Source organism: Chrysochloris asiatica, unplaced genomic scaffold, assembly GCF_000296735.1.
Source record: "Chrysochloris asiatica unplaced genomic scaffold, ChrAsi1.0 scaffold00040, whole genome shotgun sequence".
NCBI lineage: Eukaryota > Metazoa > Chordata > Mammalia > Afrosoricida > Chrysochloridae > Chrysochloris > Chrysochloris asiatica.
Window position 1 is genome coordinate 9,753,167 of NW_006408558.1, and position 13,469 is coordinate 9,766,635.

The window sequence follows — 13,469 nt, forward strand, 5'->3', positions numbered from 1 at the left end:
TGAATTTTTGGAAAATTAAGGATGCTAGATTATCAAGACAATTTGTGATGTATGTTTTAGAATTTGATTCCTGTAAATCATGGTGTCCTGTTTTGAACAATTAATCACATTTCACTTCTGTACCCTGTCTTAATAAACCCCGCCTTCCTTTGTGTAAAGCTCCTCCCTGCAATAAAAAGGAGGCGCAGACTGAAGCCCGCATGCGTTACGGCTTGCAGGGCATGCATTATGGGCAGGCATTGCAGTTGGTGAGGCATTGCATACTGCCTGCTTAGCCATGATGTTTACAATGCAGGATCTGTCTGACGCCAGTGTCGCATCCACTCTGGTCTTGGGGTGTCTTCTTATCTCTCTTGTTGTGTCTTTGTGTGTATTCTTTCTCTAGCTCTATCACCACCAGATCTCCCTACTTTGTGAACCGAACCCCTATGTTGAGGCCGGTTCTCGACAAGGGTGTAATATTGGGGGATGAGGCTGGAATTCTAAGAAGATACCTGATTGTAAATGGTGGATTGTTGTTGTTGTTGTTAAGTGATGTCGAGTTGCTTCCAACTCACAGTGACCCTGTATAGGGTTTCCAAGGAGTGACTGGTGGGTTTGAAGCACTGATCTTGTGTTTAGCAGTCCAGTGCTTATCCAAAAGCACCACACTAAGACTCCAGAGGGTGACATAGTCCTGCTGTAATGTATAAAAGGGAAGCATTGATTTGGTGGGTACTATAGAGTCAGGAGTCCTGGTGTGGTGCTGTGGGTTAATGCACCAGACTGCAAAGCCATTTGAACTGCAAGGTCGGTGGTTCAAGCTCGCCAGCTGCTCCTCGGAAACCCTATACAGGGTTGCTATGGGTCGGAACTGACTCGACAGCATGTAACAACAACAACATAGAGTCAAGGATGTGTGAATTTTGTAATGTGGTCAATGTCATTTATAGTGCATCTCTGCTATTCAATATCGATAAGATTGCTGTTGTTGTTAGGTGCCACTGAGTTGGTACTGACTCATAGCAACTCTAAGAACAGTCCTGTGCCATCCTCACAATCGCTGCTATGTTTGAGTCCAGTGTTGCAGTCACTGTGTCTAGTCATTTCATTGAAGGTCTTCCTTTTTTTTTCACTGACCCTCTATATTACCAAACATGATATGTCTTTCTCCAGGGACTAGTCCCTCCTTATAACTTGACCAAAGTACGTGAGACAGAGTCTCACTATCCTCCCTTTTAAGGAACATTCTGGCTGTATTTCTTCAAGATAGACTTGTTTGTTCTTCTGGAAGCCAAGTCAGTATTCTTCACCAACACCATCAATTCTTCTTCAGTTATTTATTGTCCAACCTTTTCATTAGCCAACTTTCCCATGCATATTGTTGCGGTGTGCCTTCTAGTTGGTCCTGACTCATAGCAACCCTGTATAGGGTTTCTGTGAGTGGTTGATGGATTTTAACTGCCAACCTTGTGGTTAGCATTCTAGTGCTTATCTTACAGTGACTGAAAATGCCATGGCTTGGGTCAGGTGCACCTTAGTTCTCAAAGTGACATCTTTGCTTTTGAACATTTTAAAGAGGTCTTTTGCAGCAGATTTTCCCAATGCAATACATGGTTTGATTTTTTGACTGCTCCTTCCATGGGAGTTGATTGTGGATCCAAGCAAAATGAAATCCTGACAACTTCAGTATTTTCTACATTTATTTTCATGTTGCTTATTAGTTCAGTTGTGAGGATTTTTCTTTCCTTCATGTTGACAAATAAATCCATACTAAAGGCTGTAGCCTTTGATCTTCATCAGTTAAATAATGCTTCAAGTTCTCTTCATTCTCAGCCAGCAAAGTTGTGTTATCTGTAAACCATAGATTGTTAATGAATTTTCTTCCAATCTTGATGCCACAGATTTACCTAGTATAATATACCCAATGCATTATGTTTTTCTCCAGATAGTCCAGCATCTCAGATTATTTGCTTGACATAAAGATTGAATAATAAGTATGGAGAAAAGATACAAGCCTGACATACACCTTTCTTGATTTTAAATCACACAGCATCCGTTTCTCCTAATAACAACAACAGTCATGAAAATAATACTATTTCTATAGGATATAAAGCAAAGGGTCAGTGACAAAAAGGAAGCTCTTCCATGAGATGGGCTTAATGGCGCCCAACAACAACATGAATAACAGTAATAGAAGGGTGAGAGGAAGATCCAAGAGGAGAAGGTAGCTAGGTTCCAGGTGTGAAAGGATGAACATGTGAACTAAGGCAATTTGAAGATGTCTTAGTCTAGATTCTCTAGAGAAGCAAAACCAGGAAGGAACAGTCTCTGGAGAAGGATGTCATGCTGGGTAAGGTGAGGGTCAGAGAAAAAGAGGAAGACCCCCAACAAGATGGATTGGCCAGTTGGCATCATTGATGGCATCAAATGTGGCAGAGGTAGTGAGGTTGGCACAGGATCAGACATTGTTTCGTTCTGCTGTGCATGGGGTCGCTGTCAGTCGGTTCCGACTCGATGGCACCTGACAACAACAACATATATACGTATATATATTTCTATGCATGGTCTTTATGATTCAGAACTGACTCAAAGGCACTTAACAACAACAAATATTGGCAGGCTTTGGGCCGCAGAGGGGAATGAATCCGAGGTCTGCAGGTAAGATGGCAAGCTACTGACTTCTCCCAGGATCAGCCGGCAATACAATAGGCTACTGACTCAAGATCAAAGAATTGGACGTCCGATGACAAGCCAGATGCAGAATCTATACCTAACAAAAAGCAAGCAAGCTTTGCCCAAGTGTCCAACACGTTGGAAGAAGGCCATACCTCTGAGGAAACTTCCTTTCAATGGATTGGCTGTCCAAAGCAGATCTCAGCATTGAGAATCACTACATCTTAACTGCCAAACCACTGTGAATCCTAGCTGTGTTACGGTGACAAAACTATCACAGAAGGTAAGGCATAGATGATAAGATCTGTAAACCAATAAAGTGGCGAGCAGTGGCTGTCAGCAAGAGGGAAGATTCTCACATTGGTCTTGGAAACCAAGCACAAAGAGGACATTTAGTGGAGCCAGATTATGGACACACAGAGATCAGGATGCAGAATACCTGACAAATAGGGGTCTAGTGCTTAGAGTCTAGAGAAATACAGTGCTTACTTAGCACAGTGCTTCCCAGCCTTTTGAAAGCAAACATCTCCTTCCTATAGCAGATAGTAGTACCCCTAACATTTTTAGATAATATGCATATTTAAGGAATCCAAATAATGACATGCAAATATAAAGAGAAATCTATTTATTTTTCAAAATAAAAATGTAATATTTACATACTCAATCATGACTACATTCATAGCACATAAATATATACAAGGGGTGTGGGGAGGACTTCTAAAAGTTCTGGAAAAATAGACTGATAAGATAATGGAACTTTCCCACAAACTTTATGAAGCCCCCCTTGTATATGTATGCAAGTTGAGTCCTCATAGAACACATTCATTAGTTCATTCATTCAATAACTATGCATTGAGTGCCTTCTAAGTGGAAAAATGGTATGGAAAGGAAACCAACACAATCTCTGCTCTCAATGGAATTTATAGTATCTTGTTGTTGTTGTTATGTGCCGTGGAGTTGGTTCTGACTCATAGCGACCCTGTACAGGGTTTCCGAGGCTGTGAATCTTTATGGGAGCAGAAAGCCTCATCTTTCTCCCGTGGAACAGCTGGTAGTTTCGTTACCACTATACTACCAGAGCTCCTTATAGTATCTTAGAGGCAAAAAAAAAGAGATAATAAGTAAATTAATAAGTGAATAATTACATGATTTCTTATGGCAATAAGTGTGGTCATAAAACAACATAGCATAAAAAGTAGTTGGTGGGTAGGAGGTACTTTAGAGAGGATGGTCAGGAGACAACTCTCTGGAACATTAAAGAGAAAGAGGCAGATCAGCAGAGGAATTACCAGTGTCCCAAGATGGAGTCCTTGGATGGTACAAATATTTAAGTGTTCAATTACTACCCCCAAATTAGGGGTTCGAATCCACTCATAGTTGCCTTGTAAGAAAACCCTGATGATCTGCATCTGAAAGGTCACAACCATTGAAACCCCAGTGGAACAGATGGGGTTCTGATTAGTTAAAACTGATTTGAAAGTAACTGGTTTGGTTTGGGTTTAAATGGAGAAAAGCTGGGTGTGCTCAAAGGATATGAAAGAAGCCAAGAGACAAGAATGTAAAGTTTCAGAATGACTTTAAAGGAGTAAGCATAGGTTATACCATGTAAGGCTTTGAAGACAAAAATAAGAAGATGAAGTTTTATTCTAAGTGCTACATGAAACCACTGGAAAGTTTTAATCAAAGATATGACATAACCTGATCAACATTTTAAAAAGTATATTCTGAGAACTTTCAAATGGGACAGCATGGCATATTAGGTTTCCTGAGTGAGTCAGCTACTGAGGACAACTAACAAATCTGGATGAGCTCACGTTTTCAATGCTTTACAGATCTTCAAATGAGTAAGGAATTTCAGATGCCAAAATTAAAGAAAAGCAGCAATCTTTGGAGATATAGCCCTGAAATATCCTAAGGATGTTGACTCAACTCTACAGAATTTTAACCTCTATTTTAATTGATACTGAGGGTATAGAAAAGGAGATGATGTCTAGGGTCCATCCAAAGTGTGAGGTTAACAGGAAACTCTCATATGAAGTTCAGATGCCACAAGAATAGATCTTAAAGGATGCATGAAAATAAAATCACAGTGCAGAGAGAGAAATAAAAGCACAAATAAAGAAAAAGAGAAAACAGATGCTCCCATACAAGGTTAGTGGGAGTTTGACATGGTATATAACACTTTGAAAACAGTTCTGACAATTTTGTATAAAACTAAACATAACCCTACCCTATGACCCAGTAATTCTACTCCTGAGGTCTTTACCCAAGAAAAATGAAAACATATGCCCCCAAAATGACTTGTATGGGAATGTTCCTGGGAGCTTTATTTATAATAGCCCCAACAGGAAATGGTCCAAGTGTCCATCAACACAAAAATGGATAAACAAATTGTGGTATATGTACACCATAGAATACTTGCTAGCAATAAAAAGGGATGAGCATACAAGAACATAGATACATCTCAGAAATATGATATAAGTACGTAAAAGGAGTCATAGAAGACTACATACTGGATGATTCCATTTATATGAAATTTTGTAATCATAAAACTAATCTAATGGGCAAAGAAATCATAATATTGTTAAATGATAAGACAATGAAATTCAGCCCTAACCCTAATCCTCACAGAGTCCCTAGTCTAGTTGTGGATATATACAGACGTTCTAGAGATGAAATAGAGGAAGCAGAGCTGAGCTCTGTCTGGGAAGATCAAGAGAAGCTTCTTTGGTAGATTGTATAACTGTTAACCAATATCTTCTTGCCCTTCCTGCAGGAAGAGGATGTTTTCCCAATCTACTGAAGTCAGGGCTGGCTATGAGACTTGTCTTTGAATAATGAAATAGAAGAAGTGATCCAGGCAAAAGTTGAAGAGCAGTGTTTGCTTTGCCATATTCCAGATAGCTTCTCCTGGGTTGTCCTGGATACCAGAGTGAAGGTGGCATAGAACAAAGTGGCAGTCAACCAAGATGGGTGTGTAGATAGAGTAGGATCCAAACTTTGTTATAATCTATTGAAATGTGAGGATACTTTCACACTGTATACTCTTGAAGGCTGATCATTGATTTGGGGCCTACTCTTCCATAAAAGGAGTCCTGGTGTGGCGCTGTGGATTAATGAGCCAGACTGCAAAGCTGTTTGAACTGCAAGGCTGGTGGTTCAAGCTCACCAGTCGCTCCTCGGAACCCCTATACAGGGTCGCTGTGGGTTGGAACTGACTCGATGGCACTCAACAACAACGTCCATAAAAAGAAATGCAAGGCAATAATTTAATAAAATACTGAGGAGGCAGGGACACCAAACCAAATACTTCATGGGCAAGGAAACTCAATACTGGCCCTAAGAAGGAAAACATAGTAACCGTTAGCCATCAACTTTGGTTCCAGAGGAGAATATATTTTCTCTCAAAGCAAGTGATGAGGGCAACAAATGGTCTTATTGTCCATTTGAATGTGTTGTCACTATCTCAAACCTAAACTTTTGCATCAATATGACATATTGCAAAAAGATTGTCCCTGCGTTCAAGTTGGCTTCATCATAAAAAACAGCCAAATCAAGTAGTTACAAGTAAGCAAAAGCAGCTTTTCCTCCTGCTGTTCAGCTTCTTAAAGTGAGAGTAGAAAAGTCTGTTTCTTAGTTTCCTAAAAGAAAACCACTATTGTCTAACAGGAGGTGAATGATGTGGATAAGAAAAGGTAGCTTGGGAGAAAAGAATTAGCTAACATGTCAGGTTTGGGGCTCATGCTGCAACTCAATTTGGTTGACAACCCCAAAACAGTTCATTAAGTATTTCATGACCTTTATTTTTTTTTTTCCTGTTCCCTTACTTCACTTGGACTCCTGGTGTGGTGCTGTAGGAGCAACACTAGACTGTGAACCATAAAGTTGGCAGTTCAAACCCACCAGCTGCTCCTATACAGGAGTCCTATGAGTTGGAACTGACTTGATGGCACTGAACACCACTACCTCATCTGTTTGTTCATGAAACTTAATGGTTTTATTTTTCCAGGCAGAAAACAAGATACTTTTAAATATTGACACATTTTCAAAAACATGTAGTTCTTTAAATTCATGATCATTAACCTCAATAGGATCTTGAGAATTGTCTGACCATCCTAGAAGAGTTTCTACATTATCCTTGACTTTTATTTTAGACTATCTTCTCTTTCCTCAAACTTTAATAATTTCTTGGCCATTCTCTGGTTTCACTGAAAAAAATTTGAACCAATCAAAAGAGAACTTTTACCTCAGCTCCAAGCCTAACATCCTATCTTCACCTGCATCCTAATAGTTTGTCTTCTCTCCTTTACCATGAGTGACTGGCTGTATTCCAACTTCTCCATCTGATAACTAGATAATTCACTCTGCATATGGAGTCCTGTTGTGGTGCTGTGGGTTAATGTGCTGGACTGCAAGGTCTGTGGTGCAAGATGACCAGCTGCTCCTTGGAAACCTTATATAGGGTTGCTATGGGTCAGAACCTACTTGATGGCACTTAACAACAACAACCCAATTTCATGATCAATTGTAGTTGACCTTTCTCCAATATCATCAGATAATTCTCTCTACTACCAGATAGTTCTCTGATTATATAAGCACGCTCTAATCTTCTATCTTATAATTATTGTTGTTGAGTGCCATCGAGTTGATTCCGACTCATAGCGACCCTGTATAGGGTTTCCAAGGAGTGACTGGTGAGCTTGAACCACTCACCTTGCAATTCAAACAACTTTGCAGTTCAGTGCATTAACCCATAGCACCACACCAGGACTATCTTATAATGTTATTATTGTTGTTGAGTGCTGTCAAGTCAATTCTGATCCATAGTGACCCTGTTTAAGGTTTCCAAGGAGCAGCTGGTGAGCTTGAACCACTGACCTTGCATTTCAAATGGATTTGTAGTCTGGGCGCATTAACCCACAGTGCCACACCAATACTCTCCTTTAAATGCAAAAGATTCTACTCATTCTAGAGGATTTTTTATGTTTTCTCTCTATTGTTGTTGAGTGCCATTGAGTCAGCTCCTACTCATAGCAACCCTGTATAGGGTTTGAGAAGAGTGACTGGTGAGTTTGAACCACCAATCCGACATTGTGGTCCAGTGCTTATCCTACACTGAGATTCCATGTGTTCTCTGTAGGTATTCTGATCATGGGTGCTCTTAGTTTCCTTGTTTGTTCCTAGGATACATATGTCAAGTCTTCTGCATGACTGTTCTCCCATTTCTATACTTTGACAAGTGTCACAATAAATTTGCCCTTGTGATTTAAAAAACACACCCCAAAAAACCTCTCCTTTAACCCTGGTTCATTCTCTGCTTCCCTTTGCAGAAAAATCCTCCCCCTCCCCCACAATTTCACTTCTACTTGAAATCTTCATTCCTTTTTTCACATTCATCCCTGAACCTAATACAAATAGGCATTTGCTCCCACCCCTTCGCAAAATTTCTTGTATCAAGATCAACGGTAACTTCCATATTGCTAATCCAGTGGCCATTTCTAACTTTCCATTTTTCTTAGCCAATCAGTTAACTCCTTTCTCCCTCTTGAGGCATTTTCTTCACTTGACCTTTAGTTTTCCTAGCAGCTGCTTTGTTGGCTCTTTAATTTATATATATGGATATGGCCATTTGTAAACCATTCCATTTTGACCAGCCTAGTCACAATCATCATCTCTTGTGGGATCCCCCATAATTGCCTGTAATTTCCTTGTTTCCACATTTGTCTGCCTATTGTCTGTTCTTCATACAACACTTTAGGTAACCTTACTGAAACTTTGTTATATCATGGCCCTAGCCTCAGAACCTGTTGATGGGACCCTATCTCATTCAGAGTAAAATCCGAAGGGCTGATTATGGTCTACAGTTCTATGTGCTCTGGCTATTTCATACAACTTTCCTGGTCTCATCCCCTGCCTCTCTTTCCTCATACTTTCTCCATCTCACTCCACTGTCTTTCCTGCTGTTCCTTGAACACACCAACCACACTCTGGTATGTTGGCCTTTTCATGGAAAGTTATCTGTGCCTGAAATGATCTTCCCTTGGTGTCCACATGACTTGCTACCATACTTCCTCAGTTTTCATCAGAGAAACTCTCCAGATTAGCCTTCTCCTTCCCACTTTCTTTCCTTTCCCACTTTCCCCTTCCCATTCTCTTTTTTCCTACTGTGTTCTTCATCATGACCTTCAGTAACTACCCAAAATGTTTATTTACTTGTTGATTTCTTCTTGGTGTCTCCAACCCCCAAAAAGTAAGCTCCATGAAAATCCAAACTTCATTTTGTCACTTCTTTTTTTTCTGTTGTGGGTTGAATTGTGTCCACCCTGGAACCTGTGACTCTGAACTTACTTTGAAGCAAGGTCTTTACGGATGTAATCAAGACATGATACTGAGCTAAAGTGAAACTTAACTCATTATGACTCTGTCCTTATAAGAAGAGAAAAAGGGACACAGGTGCTCCATGTCATGGATTGAATTGTGTCCCCCAAAATATGTGTCACAAAGGGAACGAGATGGCTCTGTAGGGTAAGCACTGGACTACAAACACAAAGTCATCAGTGTGAGCCCACCAGCTGCTCCATGGGAGAAAGATGAGACTTTCTACTCCTACAAAGATACAGCCTCCAAAGTCCTAGATGGTACCAGACGTTGGAAAGTGACCCAAACTGGCCAAGTGTGTAGAAGATTTGGTCCAATAGATCTCTGACATGCTAAAAGTCACATTTTGTTGAGAAATTATGTCAGAACCGCTGAAAGAGTATAAACCTCCAGAAGAAAACTAAAGCTGGCAAATGAGATCCCAACTCTCTTTACTTCAAGTCAATAATGTCTTCATCTGAGGAAGCTGTGAGCTGGAAAGGGCTGTCAGACACAGGGCTGCCCTCTCTGTCTGCTGTGAGGTCGGGGTCGGAGCTTGTCGAGTGGTAACGCACCTCGGGATTGGCTTCAGAAGTGGAAGGACTTTCCAATGAGCCTAATGTGACCCTGTCACTGATAGTTCATCTCACTGTCCCTGACTTAGGGCCTCCTTGGGTTTCTTCTGTTTTCTGGTTTTTGATTTGGCCTTTGGTGCTCCTTACAACCTGAGTCCACTTTCATCCATAAGGCCCAGTAGCTCCCTGTGGGTTCTGCTTGCTAGTTCCTTAATCTCCATGAGAGACAGAGACAAGGAATGAGTGACAGGAATGGCAGCAATGCCAACACCAGTGCAAGTGGGTGGAGTGATGACCTTGGAGACTAAAGGTGATTTCAGAGATTGCTCAGTGCTTCTGCCGACAAGGTTTCTAAGTGGAATCTTTTACAGATTTTTTTTACTAAATTTCACCTTCCCCCAGGGAAGAAGGAAATACTGGAATATCTCGGCCCCGGGGGTGTCTGAGGAGAATTATGGGCACTGGCCCCCTTGGAGCTGCCTCCAGATGAGACATCACTGATAGCTGCAGTTTCTGTGAAGTTTATATCCAACCTGAAGGCCACAAGCTGAAGTTGAGGCACAACTGCAGTGTGGACCAGGTTCCCATTCACCACCAGGCGGACCTCAATGGAGTCGGTGTTGAAGGCCAGGAGGTACGGGAAAGCACAGAAAATGGCATAAGGAGCCTGGTTCTAACAGAACTGGAAACCACTATGAGTAGGAACCAACGAACTGGCACTTAACAATAACAACAACAAAATACATGTCAATTTGATTGGGCCAGGATTGGCAGTTATGCAATGATGCAATGTGTCAGTTATGTGATGATTCCCCTGATGTGAGCTGAAATGATAAGTCAGTGAGAGCCTTAAGGGTGGAACATAACACCCTTTAGTCCTGTCAGCCTTGATCTGATGTAAGAGGAGTTTCTCTGAGATGTGGCTGGGAACGCCTTTTCTCTTATAGACTTAAACGGAGAACGAAATGTCAGGAGTGGAGTGCATCCTTTGGACTTGGATTCTCTACATTAGGATAAGATTGATGCCAGAGACCTTCTCTAGAACCAAAAGAGACTTCCAGCCTTCTGAAAACTGTAAAAGAATAGATTTCTGTTTGCGAAAACTATCAACTTGTGGAATTTCTGAGGTAGCAGCCTTTGAGACCTAAGACACTCTGGTAGATGTCATGTGATGAGTACTAAGGATTGCCAGTAACCAGCAGGAACTAGAAAGAGGCAGTAATAGTCTTCTAGAGTGGCCCAAGGAGCATGGTGGCTCCATACAATAAGCACTGGACTACGAACCACAGAGTCCATGGTCCGAACCCTCCAGCTGCTCCGCAAGAGAAAGATGAGGCTTTAGGCTCCCTGGGAGGTTGAAAGCCTCAGAAACTCTTTACAGGGTTGCTATGAGTCGGAACCAATGTGACGGCACTTAACAACAACAAGAACTTTCAGCGATAGCATGGTTCTACTCACTCCACTGTATTAACAACAACAACTGACACTTTGATTTTGGACTTCTAGCCTCCAGAACTATGAAAGAATAGATTAATGTTATTTTAAGCCATCCAGTTTGTGGTTCTTTGTTGACTGCATCTCTAGGAAACGAATCCTTAATATCTAAGCATTCCCAATACATCCCCAATGCCTAAAACAATGTTTAACATATATTAACACTCAGTAACTATTTGTTGGAAGAATGAGTAAAACACCAATGAAGAGCAGGTAACTTTTACTGAATGCTTCAGTAAAATGATATATGACTCACCTAAGGTCACACAGCTGGTAAGTGAGGAGTCAGACTCACTCATAGGTCAGGCTGTCCCAAGTCTATATTCTCAGCCGTCATCTACTATTAACGTACTCTTAAATTAGAACCTAAAAGTAAGGTAGGATTAATAATGAAATGTTACCTTCTAGAAGATCTAGAACACTTTAAGTGCAATAAAAATACATACTTGAGAATTCTATTAACTTTCAATCTTCTATATTGGATGGCAAACTACCCAGATAAGCGTTTTCATTCTTAAACAATGCCCTGATATAAAGTCTTGGGCTCCAGAGTAACTCAGTGCCCTTGATTCATCTGAAAGACAAATAAATAAATAAACCTCTGGTCAAGTTTGTTTCTGACCAGACTTTGACCCTAATGAATTAGGCTGGCCCAAAGGGCAATAGTATGTTGAATGCATCTTCTAAAATTGCTTCTCATTTAAACTATCTGGTGACGCAATCGGAAAGTTTAGAATGCTGTGTCACTGTGAACATATTCTATTTCTCTGGAAGGAGGGCATCATTGACGCTGTCTTTTCCACACAGCAGCATTTCTTATTAATAGGCCTCTTTCTCCACAGAGCCATGGATTATTGATGGAGCTCACTGTTTGCAAAGGCCTCCTGTCACACTAGACAAATACGGGCACAGCTCTGCAGTCCCACTTCAGCAGATACAGATGTCCCCTCTCAGCAGCTCACGCGCGTACTTGTCCAAAGCAATGTTAGGGTGTGTGTGGTTCAAGCTGCTTCTCAAAGTTAGAGGGCCTTTCCCCTGGTTAATGAATAGCAGAGGTAGCCAGTGAGCTGGAGAGAGCAGGGGAGGGATACTGGCAACTGCCAAGGCACTAGGCAGACGTCACTGGATGTCTCTGAGGTGATCAGGCAGCTCTCTCTGGACCCAGCATCTTGATTGTAGCCTGGTTGCACCATAATGCCTTTCCACCAGACTGTTTATCTCTTTCTTCTCTTAGTGTAGGCATTTTATTCCATATGAGAATGCTCTGAAATGCACAAAGGACTAACAAAGTTACCAAAGGATTGCTTGTTTCCTTAATTTTCTTATCTTCTCTATCTTCTTTGGATGCGTTTTAAGCACCGATCTGTTAGGAGTGTGGTAGGAGGAACTTATACTAAAATTATAGTGTCACTGTAACTGGAATAAGTGTGATGCTGTGGGTTAATGCGCTGGATTTCAAGATTGGTTTGAGCCACAAGGTTGGCAGTTCAAGCTCACCAGCTACTCCTCGGAAACCCTATACAGGGTCATTATAAGTCAAAATGGACTCAACGGTGCTTAACAACAACATAATTGGAATGAAGTGTCTCCTGAGGTTATCTAGTCTAAACTCTACAGATGAGGAAACAGAAGACAAGAGGGAAAAAGTTGCCCAAGTACTTCCTGGTGATTTATTGGCAATTGGATTGAGCTGCCTCTGATATCCCATCCACTTCATCCATAATTTGCAGAACCTGCTATTTTCTTCTGGACCTAGATTCCTGTCCCTTCATGTCATGATTCTTTCTGTGCTACTTTGTTGTTGCTGTCGAGTTGGTCCTGACCCATGGTGATCCTTTATAGGGTTTCTGAGGAGCAGCTGGTGAGCGATCTGTCGTTCAAACTAACTTTGCACCCAGCGCATTAACTCACAGCACCACACTAGGACTCCATAGATCTAGCTATTTATCCGTTGTTGCTTATCACAGCTCTAGGAATTCAGACCACATACTGGTATCTGGCAAGTCAGTCATCATGTTTAGTAAAAAACGTCACTCTCCTAAAGTTAGGTGACAAATGAGATGCAATAACTATTTAACATAGCCTAATGATATTTGGATTTCTACTTTATTATTAAAATTAATTCAGTAATGTGTCAGCAATAACTTCATGCACAGATATCTTCAGGGGCTCTGTCACTCAAAATTCAAGGCTCCAATTCCTATATTTTAAAAATGAGCAAATTCACTCACAGAAAGAGTATAAAATTTTTTTTGCACAAATTAAATATTGGGCTGAAAAGAAATTTCTTGTGGATTCCACCATGTCACCAGAAATACAACGGGCTTTGGAAAAGCACATGAAAAATGCCAGTATCTTTCACTGCACTTTTCCATGAACTTTTCAACC

At 41.0% G+C, this 13,469-nt stretch overlaps 1 pseudogene; it reads right to left on the reverse strand.

Annotated features, from left to right (window-relative positions):
• Positions 1-9,464: 9,464 nt before the first annotated feature.
• Positions 9,465-12,274, reverse strand: LOC102827498 (annotated as a pseudogene).
• Between the last annotated feature and the right edge of the window lie 1,195 nt (positions 12,275-13,469).